We start from the raw sequence: 13537 nt of genomic DNA, 5'->3' as shown, positions 1-13537 counted from the left end.
CACCAGGTCCATTCCTATGTTGTGGAAAGGAGTTTCAATGATCGGGAGGGGTTTTAATATCATTTTCTCCATCTGGCGTTTTCTGGCTGTCATCTGACAATCATGACACTGTTGGCAATGTTTTGCTACGTCCAGATAAACATTCGCGCAAAAGAATCTTTCTAGAATCCTATCGGTAGTTTGTTGCCTGCCCATATGCCCTCCAAGGGGTGAATTATGGGCAAGTTTTAGCATGCAACTGAAGGAACCTGAGCCTCTGTAGGTTCGGCCTTAGCCTGAACCGGCCTTCTTTTCTCTAAGCTTCTGCCTCCGAATCTTCCGTGCTTTTCCGCCTCCAGAAAACATTGAGTCGTCAAATCACCCAGCTTGCTTGCTCGGGCCCTTGTTGTCACAAACACATCAACTTCCGAATCTACCAGCCTCGAGAATTCTGGAAAATTTCTCCCTACCAGGAACTTCTTTTGGGATTCATTCCGGGACTGCAACCTTCGCTGGAAGTTCAACAAGCAAACCATCTGCTTGTTTCACCCGTATATCCACTACCACCGTAGGGTATTTGTGTGTGTCGCCATGTACACATCTCAAGCTTCTAGGCTCCTCCTAGCACCATAACTCTTCCGGTACCAGCTCCGAGTGCAGAAATGCTATGTCCGCTCCACTTTCCACCAGCATATCCAACGTCATTCCATTTTCTTTGCCAGGAAGCACAACTGCTGTCCCTGCCAACTACCGGTGATTGGGCCTTTCCGAGCTATTAGTTAGGAAACCCTGCCGCACATTTTCTGGCCGCTGCTTTTTCCTCGGACATTTCTTTGCAAAATGTGACGTGTCGTCGTACACAAAGCAGGCTCTCCTGTTTCCTGCTCAGCGACTCTCACGTGAGCTTCTTTCCTTGGACTCAACTCCCGCTAGATGACTGCTCACCCCTCCTTTATGGTTGCTGTCAAAACTCCTCTGTTTCCTTCCCTCCTTGCTTGAACGCTGGTCTCTGTTATCGCCACCTGTCTTCAAACAATCTTTCGTTGTTTTATGAGATAGGGCGTTAGCTTCCGCAAAAAAAACACCTTCCTTAAGAGTTCTAAACTGCCTCTCCCTAAGGGCTACCTGCAGTTGGTACGGTACTGACTCCGTCAACTGTTCCACCTGTAAAAGCTTAAAAAATTCTTCTGCATCTTTCAATGGCACAACGACTCTAGCTGACCGGGTGCTTGTTGCCGCCAGGTTTTCTGCCGGTGCTTTCAGCAATGTTAGACTGAGCCATCTATTGAAGTTGGTTGCCAGCTTCCTTCCGAGTTCTCCGTAGGACTTGTTTTCTTCTTTTCTCCCACTTCGGAGGCGTTTGCAATACGTTTCATTTATGACAGAAGAATTCTCAATCATTACTGCCTTAACTGCTTCATTAATCAGCAAATGTATCTGCCGATAAACCTGACATTGTCTCCAGTGCGGGACCGGATAGAACTGAATACAGCTGTGTAGCCCACTGTTCTCTAGGCTAGCCACTTTCCGTCACCATGCTCTCAAACATGCTTAAAAACGAGTCTGTCGTCACTATCAGTCAGCTTCTTTAGCTTGGGCATAATTGTGGCTTTTGCTGCTGTAGGTTGCTGCTGATTTGCCGCAGGTTGATCCGCCAAGCTAGTTGTTAGGGCGTTTAGTGCTGTCAAAAGCGGTTTAAATTGTGGTGCATCCATTGGAATTAGGTTTTTATTACCAAAGATCTGAATACTTGCTGAAACCTCTGGCGATACTTCTACCTCTACCTTTCCTTCCGCTTTCTCTGTCCTTGCCTTACTATCTTCTGTTTCAGAAATAGCCTCAGGCAAAAACTTCACCTCTGTTATTCTCCCTTCTTGTAAAGACAACTGATCCCCTCTGCCGGGCTCTCAGCCCCACCTACAACCTCTGTTATATTTGACTGAAATACCTGTTTCGTCTTAGAGTTAAACTCTTTAAGAGGGTCTACTTTAGTCCTCCTCTTAGGAATCGCTGATGCTCCATCGTTTAGAGTGTCGGGTAATTTAACGTGAAATCGACCCAGTGAATTGGACCTAGTCTGTCTCACAGACTTGGTAGGATTCTTGGGCATACGACTTAACCCACCTTAGGTTACATTTTTTTTTTATTCTAAAATAAAATTTCTAAAATCTCTCTAAGTTTTACGAAAATATTGTCTTTCTTTACCGCCTCAATTACCAGCAAAATGTCACTCCCATTTGTCGACAAAATAGTCGTAACGTGAATTACTTGATCAAGTTTTAAGACTTTTCTTAAAACTTTAAGACTTTAAAGACTAGACTTTTCTTAAAACCCTAGACAGAGAATTGCAGTACTGAAAAACAGCAAAATATCGGTAACGTGAATTAATTAATTAGTTAGGTTTAGACTTTTCTTAAAAGACTAAACAGAAAACTGAAATTGTAAAACAGCAAGATGTCGTTAATGTGAATTAATTTATTAGGTCTTAGAATTTTCCCAAAAGCCGAAACGGAAAACTGAAATTATACAAAACGACAAAATGTCACTAGCGTGATTAAATTAGTTACCATTAACTCAGGAGATCTTCAAACGGGATCACTTGCGTGAATAGTAGACACTTTGTCCCAATTCCAGATCCACCGGTTCAACTTCTCACAAAATTGAAGGATATTATCCCGCCGCCACACACCAAATGTGGTAACTTTCACAAGAGCAACCAATAATTAGAACCCAAGTCCTAGAATTTATCTCAATCAGGAGCGCTTATCGCTGTCCAAATTCACAAAATGTAAAGATTTTCAAACAGAGGTCTTATATTCTACAAAGTTCAGGAAAGGTCTGACCATTTCATACGAACACAAAAATTATTCAAAACGAAACTAGCTTATTAGCTTTTTTCAATTCACACACACTGACGAACTACAATCTCAGAAAATAAATATCACGATGTGAACATAAGAACAGAAAAATGATAAAACATCACAGTCAGCCTCCCCGCAATCCTCTGGGCAATTTGTTCATTGTTCGCATATAGCATATGTTATTGAGAAAGGTATGCATTTTGACCGTTACTTTTCCAAAAGATGGAAAGATTTGAAAAAGATTCAATAGATGGCTCAGTCTAACATCGCTGAGAGCACAGGCAGAGAACCTGGCTCGTAAAACAACGAAAGATTGTTTGAAGACAGGTGGCGATAACAGAGACCAGCGTCCAAGCAAGGAGGGAAGGAAACAGAGGAGTTTTGGCGGCAACCGTAAAGGAGGGGTGAGCAGTCATCAAGCGCGAGCTGAGTCCAAGGAAGGAAGCTCGCGCGAGAGTCGCCGAGAAGGAAACAGGAGAGCCTGCTTTGTGTACGACGACACGTCACACTTTGCGAAGAACTGTCCGAGGAAAAAGCAGCAGCCAGAAAATACGCGACACGATTTCCTGGCTGAGAGCCCGGAAAGGCCCGATCACCAGGAGTCGGCAGGGGCAGCGGTAGTGCTTCATGGCCAGATGACAGCCAGAAAACGCCAAATAGAGAAAATGATTCTAAAACCCATCCCGATCATTGAAACTCCTTTCCACAAAATAGGAATAGACCTTGTGGGACCTTTAGAGCGTAGTAAAACTTGTTTCAAGTGGATCCTAGTGATAAGTGGATCCGCTTCACTCGACTCACTGACAAAAGATAGCTGAAGAATTGATCAAGTTTTTCTCTCGCGTGGAGATACCTTCAGAGATTCTAACCGACAATGGAAGTAACTTTATCTCTCAAACGATGCAGAGACTTCGCCCTTGGTATTAAACCCCTTCGTACCAGTTTTTACCATCAGGAGACGGATGGATTGGTTGAGAGGTTAAATGGGACCACAGTGCAGATGCTAAGAAAATTTGTCAGAGATGAGCCGAAGAAGTGGGATCAGTATCTATGGGCATCACGTCAGAGGACCCCTAGATGTGTCACGAGAGGAGTGGGAGGAGAAAAAGAAAGGTGCGTCAGAATTAGTAGTCAGTTACCTCATCAAAACTTATTGGAAAGTCAAGAACAACAGATGACCTGGTATGATCACAACCGAATACCAGAGAGTTTGAAGCGGGTGAGGAAGTGCTGGTCCTCTTACCGTGTGGAAATAGCAAACTTGAGGTATGGTGGCAAGGCCCATACAAGATCCTGAAGAAATACAGAAGTGTGGATTACCCGGTGGAACCTTTTAAATGAGCCATTATACAGCTCTCTATAATTTTTCAGTTCCCAGATAGCTGGGGAGAAAAAAAATGGAAAAACATACCTGCAGTCAATTTGGAATATCTTGGTTGCAGCCACTTTTCTTGATTTTTGAACGGATATATTTTCCTTGTTTTTCAAGCCATTGGGCAGTTAGTTTTCTATAGAGCGATATTGGAGATTGCGGTTCTAATAGTGTGTACTTCCTTTTTTGATCTGATTGTATTTTTAGGATCTATGGGCTATTTAATTTTTTACTATGGAGCGTAATCATCTCTTATTAGGTTGCTAGCTAAGATATTTTGAAAAAACTGAAAAGCGTGAAAAAAATGTCATTCCTTGCTGATTAAGGAATGGTAACCAATATCTTAGTCAGTCTTAATCCACTCTCTAAGCAAAGTTAAAAATAAGATGATGATGATCACATCTTTCAACGGAATTTCTTTAACAAAAATAACATTTTGTGGCATGTGTACAATTGAGCATAACCAAGTTAAAAGCATTTTCTGTGAACAATGGATGGTCCAAACTCATCGTATTCTTGCTTAGAAATCCACTTGTGTTGGAATTTCGGGAGTGAAGCTAAGATAGATCCACCTCTCCATACGGCGTATTTACGCTCAGGCGTTGCAATAACATTGATCTTCATGGTGGATGGTGCAAGTGCAGTAATTTCCTTTTGTATTCTTTCAGCGATGCTAGGAAACATGGTAGAACCACCAGACAAAACGATGTTGCCATACAAGAGTTTTCTTATTTCGTCATCGCATTCCACGATACTTTTGTGCACTAATTCGTGAATCCCGTAAGATTCTATGCCGAGAATAGATGGATGGAATAAGACTTCTGGGCATCTGAATCTCTCATTACCTATAGTAATGAATTGACCATCAGGCAGCTCATAGTTCTGTTCAAGAGATGCTGAGCTGGCAGCAGTTGCTATCTCCTGTTTGAAGTCTAAAGCAACATAGCAAAGTTTTTCTTTGATATCACGAACGATTTCTCTTTCATCAGTGGGTGGAAAGGAATATCCTCGCTCAGTTAAAATTTTTATCAAATAATCGGTCAAATCTCGACCAGCAAGATCAAATCTCGAAATTGCATGTGGAAGAGCATAACCACATAAGATGGGTACAATTTGTGTAACACCCTCGCCAGAGTCAAGAACAAGACCATTGGTTCTTCCAGATGCGTAGAGAGAAAGGACGGCTTGGAGGGCAACATACATTTTAGGGGTTTGAAAAGTTTCAAACATGACCTGAGTCATTTTTTCTCTGTTGGCTTTCGGGTCAAGAGGAGGCTCTGTGAGTAACACTGGATGCTCTTCTGGGGCAACGTGAAGCTCATTGTAGAAGGTATGATGCCAGATCTTTTCCATATCGTCCCAATCTGAGACAATCTCATGCTCTATAGGATACTTCAGTTCCAAAATTTCCCTTTTTGCTTGAGCGTCATCACCTACATAAGCATCCTGGCTACCTGAATTAATCATCACTCCCGTATGTTTTGGACGTCCAATCACAGCAGGAAACACAGTTTTTGGGGTATCATCTCCTGAAAATCCTGCTTTACAAACACCTGATCCATTATCAATAACAATTGCACGTAAATCTTCTGTCATTTTTTCAAATCTGCTAGTAATTCTTACTATAAAATGTCGTGAAAAACTGAAGGGACGTATCAAGTAGCTAAATCCTAACAAAAAATAAAAATATTTTTAAATTTTTCAGGTCTTTTTATAGTTTGAAATAAAAGACGAAAAAAATTACTCAGACACCATAAATATTTTCTTTGTTTACAAAATAAACTTAGCGACTCTGAACCGAAAATTAAAATAAAAATTGAATTTCCTTTTTACAGAAATATAGCACAAAAGATACGCACTTTAGAAATTGAGCCAAATAAAGTTTGATTTCAGGAGACAATTATAACTTTGACTTGATAGATAGAATAAAACTTTTGTTGATGAAATTGAACAAATGACTATACTAATTTAAAGATGTTCGGGTATTTCTCTAGTTTGAATTAAATAATTAATATTGTTGCTCAGACACCATAAATAATTTTTTAGTTTACATAATAACCTTAGTGATTCTGAATTAAACCCTAAAATAAAAAAAGAAATTGAATTTTATTTCTACGAAATGTAGCGCAAAAGATACGCACTTTAGAAGTTGAGCCAAAAAAAGTTTGGTTCCAGGAGACAATTATAACTTTGAAATAAGAGATGAAATAAAAGATTAGTTTATTAAATTGAACTCAAAAACAAACTAATTTAAACATTTTCAGGTATTTTTCAAGTTTGAAATAAAAGATTAATATTATTGCTCAGACACCATAAATATTTTTCCAGTTTGCATAATAGTACTAGCGATTTTGTACTGACTGAATTACAGATAACATTATAATATCGCATTTACTTTTGCACCATATATTGTTACAGTCTAAGAATATGACGTCATTAATCAATCTTGTACATGATTGGACGCAATGAAATCAAGAAAAGGCTCAAGTTATCTGCGTTTAGAAGACAAGCGACAGTGAGATCTATATATAGAAGCCTGCCGCGTGTCGAGTGCCAGGGCCTGACGGCGTCACACTTACGAGGACAAATTTAAGATTTTCATGTATAGAAAAGTACATTAAATTCCTTAAAGAGCAAAAAATTGTTAAATGCAAAAACACTTGTATATATTATTGCAAGGGATTACAACAATTTTAAAACCCTAAAATAGAAAGCCAAAGGTTTGAAGTTTAGTAGATATCGTTGTTAGAAATCGGACTTGCTGCAATAATCAAATATTTATGAATAGATTCATTATGAAAAGAAATTAAATTGCCTAAGGAACAAAAAACTAGTAATTGCAAAAATATTTGTATATATTTTAACAAGGCATTACAGCAATTCTACAACCTTAGAAAAGAAAACCAAAAGTTTGAAGCTTAGTAGAAATCATTGCAAGCAATCAGATTTGCTTTAATAATCAAATATCTTTGTACAGACCGAAGTATGAAAATATATTGAATTACGAAAAGAAACATATAGAAGCCTGCCGTGTGCCGAATTCTTGGGCCCTGCGGCGACATTCTTATGAGGAAAAATTAAATATTTTCATGCATGGAAAAAAACCTTAAATTGCTTAAAGAGCCAAAAATTGGTAATTGCAAAAATACTTATATATATTTTGCCAAATGATTAAAACAATTTCAAAACTCTAAAATAGAAAACCAAAAGTTTGAATCTTAGTAGAAATCGTGTTTAGAAATCGGACTTTCTGTAATAATCAAATATTTATGAATAGATTCAGTAGGAAGACATTAAATTGCCTAAGAAAACAATAAACTGGTAATTGCGAAAATATTTGTAAATATTTTAACAAGGCATTACAACAATTCTAAAGCCTCAGTAAAGAAAACGAAAAGTTTGAAGCTTAGTAGAAATCTAGTAGAATCTAGTAATTAGTAGAAATCTAGTAGAAGGTTAACGATTCCACTTTATGAAAAGAAACTGCATCTGTTCCTAAAAAATTTTTTAAACGCATAAGGATTATAGCAAAGACTGAACTGTTGCCCACACAATTAATCCGGGTTGCAGCGGTAGCTAGGAACCTAGTAAGAGACGATCACGTCCAATGTTAAGAAATATAAAAACCCATAGTTCCTAACAAAGGAGTCAGATCAAAACAAAAAGTACACCATTAGAGCCGCCTTGTCCGAAACCCCTGTATAGGAAACTTTCTGTCCCTTGGCTTGAACAGCAAGGGAAATATATTGGCTTGAAAATCAAGAAAATTGACTTTAACCACGTTATTCTCCCCAAACGGGATATTTTTTTCTCTTTTCTTTTTTTTTCTTTTCCACAGATAGCTTGGCACTGGAACATCTTAGAGGGTTGTTCAATAGCTCATTTTAAAGGAAATTAATTGGGTTAAAAATCCATAATAACTAAAATAAATTATTTCTAAAAGAGAATAAATTTTTCCACCAAAAACCGCATTTTTGATGTCTTTTCACACTGCATATAATAAAGATCAAACTCTTCCCTATACTAACTTGCATACGCAACTTCACTATAGTTAAGATTACAGTATTTATATGAAACAACAAACCATTCCATACATTACGTTAAGGAACGAACTGTAGCCTTTATTAATAAAAAAGGAATAATTATATACATGGTTATTTTAATTATATTCCTAAAGAAATCATCATACCTATACCGGGAATCGAACTCAAGAAAACTGGGTGAGAGCAAGCTATACCTACCACTAGATAATGTAGGATATATTAAAATATCTGATTAATGAAATTTATGTTAATCCGGGCTGCAGCGGTAGCTAGCAATATAGTTGGAGACGGTCACGCCCCGTAGTAAAAATTTGAGTAACCCATAACTCCTGAAAATAGATTCAGATCAAAACAAGCAGTACAATATTAGAGCCAACTTGTCCAAAATCTCTATATAACAAACTTACCATGCCCAGACTTTAATAACAAGGAAAATATATTGGCCAAAAATCAAGAAAATTGGCTTGAACCACGACATTCTCCACATAAGGCATATTTTTTCTTTCCTTTTGATTTTCCTCCTCAGCTAGCTGTTGAATGGAAATTCATAGAGAGCTGTATAATGGCTCACTTTAAAGGAAATTGTTACATCAAGTGCCTTTTGTAATTGAAAATATTTTTTTTTTAAACAAGATCAATTTTGACAAAAAACTGCATTTTCATTTACAAGCTTGATGAATGACCTTATATTCGTATATAGGTTATAACCATATATGACGTAATAAGTGAATGCAATATTTATACACGTTCATCTCTCGACAATATAATTTTATTTACTTTTAGTTTTAAGTTCAAGATCGCTTAAGTAATAATGTAAACTGCAAAAATATTTATGGTGTTTGAGCAATAATTTTAATTTTTCAATTAAAACCAGAAAAATACCTGAAAATTCTTAAACTAGTTGTCTTTTTTGTTAGTTTTTATAATAAGGAATATTACATTAAAAGACGATCATTAGAAAAACATACCATTGCATATATTGGACTTAGTTATCTTATCGATTCCTTGAAAAAATTATTTGTCAATATATATGTATATATATATATATTTTCGTAAAAAAATTATTTTGTTTGGCAAATTATTTTTATTAATTATGAAAAGTTTTTCAATGCATTAATTGCCTTTAAAATGAGCCACTATAGAGCTTTTTATGATTTTCCAGCGCCCAGTTAGCTGAGGAGAAAAAACGCAAAAAACAAACCTCCTGTCGATGTGGAATGTCATGGTTTCATGCACTTTTTTTATTTTCAAGCCAATATATTTTCCTTGTTTTTCAAGTAAAAACAAGTTTTTGATAAGCGTTGTGTTTTGGTAAGTCTTTAATGTAATGAACTAAGAATTAAAATAAAATAATTATTTTTTTGTACAAAAAATAAAGCACAACGTTATAGAGATAAGCACTGTAGGAGTTGAGCCAAAAACAGTTTGACTCCAGGAGGCAAGCATAAAATTTTCTACTAAAGAGGTATAGAATAATGCAGTTTTTCGTAAAAAAGGATTTTGTTTTGGGAATTATTTTTATGAATTATACTTTCCTTGTTTTTCAAGCCAAGGGACGGTAATTTACCTATATAGGAGTACTGGACAATTTGGTTCTAATAGTGTACTTTAGTTTTTGATCTGATTCTAGTTTTAGAAGTAAAGGACTGTTTAGTTTTTTACTATTGGGCGTGATCATCTCTTACTAGTTGCTAGCAACCGCTACAACCTGGATGCTCGCAACCGCTGCAACCCGGAAATAGTTTTTCCTATAAAATTGGTTCTATTTCAAAAATTATTTTTGGAAATTGTTCAGGTTGCAGCGGTAGCTTGCAACCTAGTAAGACGATGATGCTCTACAGTAAAATACAAAATAGCCTATCATGGGCAGCGCGCTAGCGCTGCCTAAGTAAGGAACGATGTGGACACAAATGTGTTTTTGGTTTTTTTCTCCATACCCGGGCACTTCGTATCGAAGGAGTTGTCGTAAAAACTTCGAAAAGGGCTCATTCGATTGGAAATTAGAGTGGCTAGTGCCCTTTTTAATAGTCGAAAGTGATTGGAGGGTAACTAGCCCCCCCCCCCAACGCCCGCCATTCCCCCAAACACATCCAATCAAAATTTTGATATAGCCATTTAATTCAGCGTAGTTGAATTCAAGATAGAAAATATTTTTTAAGGAGGACATTCCCCCCCAACCCCCGGGGCAAGGGTTTTGAGTTATGCCCTGAGGGCATATAAGATCAATGTTGACACAATGTACAGTTTATTATTTTTTTCCTTTAAAGCACAGCACTTAATATTGAAGGGGTCGTCGTAGAGACTTTAAAAATTCGATTGGAAATCGAGAATTCTAGTGCCCTTTTTAATATTCCAAAGTGATTGGAGGGCAACTAGCCCCCCCTGACACCAATCATTCCCCCAAATACATCCAATCGAAATTTTGAGACAGCCATTTTGTTCATTGCAGTTGATTTCAAGAGAGAAAATTTGTTTTTGAGGAGGACACTCCCCCACAACCCTATGGGCAAGGGTTTCAAGTTAAGCCCTGGGGGGCATATAAGGTTTTATAGAAGGTGTTTTCGTAGAAACTTAAAAAAAGGCACATTCAATAGGAAATTCAAGGGGCTAGTGCCCTTTTTCATAGTCGAAAGTGATAGGAGGGCAACTAGCCCCCCTCCCCCACGCCCATCATTCCCCAAACACATCCAATCAAAATTGTGAGATAGCCATTTTGTTCAGCGTAGTTGATATCCAGATAGAAAATATGTTTTCGAGGAGGAAACTCCCCCACATCCCTCAGGGCAAGGGTTTTAAGCTGTGCCCTGGAGGCGTAAAAGGTTTTTATTGAAGGCGTTGTCATAGAAACTTCGAAACAGGCTCATTTGATTGGAGATTCAAAGGGCTTGTGGCCTTTTTAATAGTCGAAAGTGATTGGCGGGCCACTATCCCCCCTTGCCCATTTTTCCTCCAGAAACCTAGAATCAAAATTTTGAGATAGCCATTTTGTTTTGCGTAGTCAATTTCTAGAGAGAAAATGTGTTTTTGAGGAGGACACTCCCCCACAACCCTATGGGCAAGGGTTTTAAGTGATGCCCTGGGGGGCATATAAGGTTTTCATAGAAGGTGTTGTCGTAGAAACATCAAAACAGGCACCATTCGATTGGAAGTTCAAAGGGACAGTGTGATTTTTAATAGTCGAAAGTGATTGGAGGGCAACTAGCCCCCCCCCCCCTTCGCCCATCATTCCCCCAAACACATCGAATCAAAATTTTGAGATAGGCATTTTGTCATCGTAGCTGATTTCCAGATAGTAAATATCTTTTTGAGGAGGACACTCCCCCACAACCCTCGGGGCAAGGGTTTTAAGTTATGCCCTGGAGGCATATTAGGTTTTTATAGAAGGCGTTGTCGTAGGAACATCAAAAAAGGCTCATTCGATTGGAAATTCAAAGGGCTAGTACTCTTTTTAATAGGTGAAAGTGATTTGAGGGCAACTAGCCCCCTCCCCCACTACCATCACTCTCCCCAACACATCCAATCAAAATTGTGATACATCCATTTTGTTCAGCTTAGTTGATTTCCAGATAGAAAACATGTTTTTGAGGAGGACACTCCCCCGTAGCCCTCAGGGCAAAGGTTTTAAGTTATACCCTGGGGGCATATAAGGATTTTATAGAAGGCGTTGTCGTAGAAATTTCAAAATAGGCTCATTTGATTGGAAATTCAAAGGCCTAGTGCTCTTTTTAAAAGTAGAAAGTGATTGAAGGGTAACTAGCCCCCCCCCTACGTCCATCATTCCTCCAAACACATCCAATCAAAGTTTTGAGATAGCCATTTTGTTCAGCGTAGTTGATTTTCAGATAGAAAATATGTTTTTGAAAAAAGGTGGAAACATCCCCTAAGAAACATAGAACCTTAATGAAATTACACCAACAGATTCATCGTACCAGATAACTTTACTTTTGACGTTTTAAAGCTCCTAAATGCAAAAAAGTGGAATTTGGTATTTTTTCAGAAGAAAGCTAACGAATGAGTGTTTATTTTAGTTTTGTTTTTGTTTATTGTTTTGCAGGGGTGATCGTAAAAAACTGTATTTTCATCTCTTTTCACACGGCAGTCTTTTCAGAGATATTTGATTTTTTGGCAGCCAATTGGCAGCAACAATTTTTCTAACTGTTTTTTCTTCAGGAAGGGAACTGTGTCTTCCCTGAAGGAAAGCTTTACTTAGCGCTTTTTACTAAAAAATCGGTAGCAACAGTTTTTCTAACTGCTGTGTAAGGTTGCCCCTACTAACAGGGCTAATAAATTTGGTAGTGTGATAAAAACTGAAGCGTTAGGTAAGAAATTGGTACTCAGAATTCAGTGACAACTGATTGTACTTATAGAAGAAGATAAAAGGAAAAATATTCCAATTCTATTGATCTTGAATACTTCCACCTCTTCGAGGTCTTTGGTCTATTGATCTACATGTTCAATCCACCAATGTTTACCGAAAAGAAAAGATTAAGTTAATCATAGGCTAACGATTGTTTCTACTTAAAAAGGTTACACTTTAACAGCTAGTCAAGGCTTGAGTTCTGGGTTATTAAAATCCTTTAGTTCAAGGATATTTTTGAGCTAAGCTAAGAATAACCGTACTTGCTTTTAATTCAAATTTTATTAACCGAAACCAAGAGATTATCTTATTATATCCTAAAAGGGCTGTGTATTTTTTGGAACCTTATTATGCTTTAGCTTGACCAGGAAAATATTAATTAAAAATATCGGGACATCAAGTTTTGGAGAGTCTTACGCTGATAATATTGTTCCCTTTTCCCCTAACCTACCTGTATAAACATTAAGGTCACCTTTGTATAAACATGCAGTAGGGGTTAACGAAATGAAAGAATGGTTAAAAAGGGAACGGTGTTTCTCTTTGTATAAACGTCTGAAGATTGCACAAAGGGGGGGGGGGGTTAATTAATGTTATTGTCCGATAATTCCAATTTTTGGTTATACGGTCTCTATAAAGTCAAGCTAAGCATCAAGAGACTCTAGGCTGACAAGGGGAATCACAAATGGCTCTGCTAACTTTCTCTCCTTGGTTAAGGTTTCCTTTCCTCTTTAAACCCTCAGTTATTCAAAGCTTAAATTTCTGGGAAGAAATTTGATTTGGCTTATTCTAACCTTAAAATGCGGTTTTTTCTAAATGGCTCAAGCCTTGTCTAGGTGGAAATACTACTGAAACTATAAGCCCAAAATCATCAACTTAGATTTCAGCACTAGTTGTTATCAATTTCTCTTATATACGTATTAAGGTT

The 13537-nt window shown here is 37.6% G+C and overlaps 1 pseudogene; it reads right to left on the bottom strand.

Moving 5' to 3' along the window:
* Window positions 1–4680: 4680 nt before the first annotated feature.
* Window positions 4681–5808, bottom strand: LOC148945004 (actin, cytoplasmic 1 pseudogene; annotated as a pseudogene).
* Window positions 5809–13537: the final 7729 nt, after the last annotated feature.

The sequence above is a fragment of the Artemia sp. Qi Xiang Cuo genome, chromosome 13 (genome assembly GCF_049724085.1).
Source record: "Artemia sp. Qi Xiang Cuo chromosome 13, ASM4972408v1, whole genome shotgun sequence".
Classification (NCBI taxonomy): Eukaryota; Metazoa; Arthropoda; class Branchiopoda; order Anostraca; family Artemiidae; genus Artemia; species Artemia sp. Qi Xiang Cuo.
The sequence above is the reverse complement of the archived record's forward strand: the minus strand, read 5'-3'. Positions and strand labels throughout refer to the sequence as shown.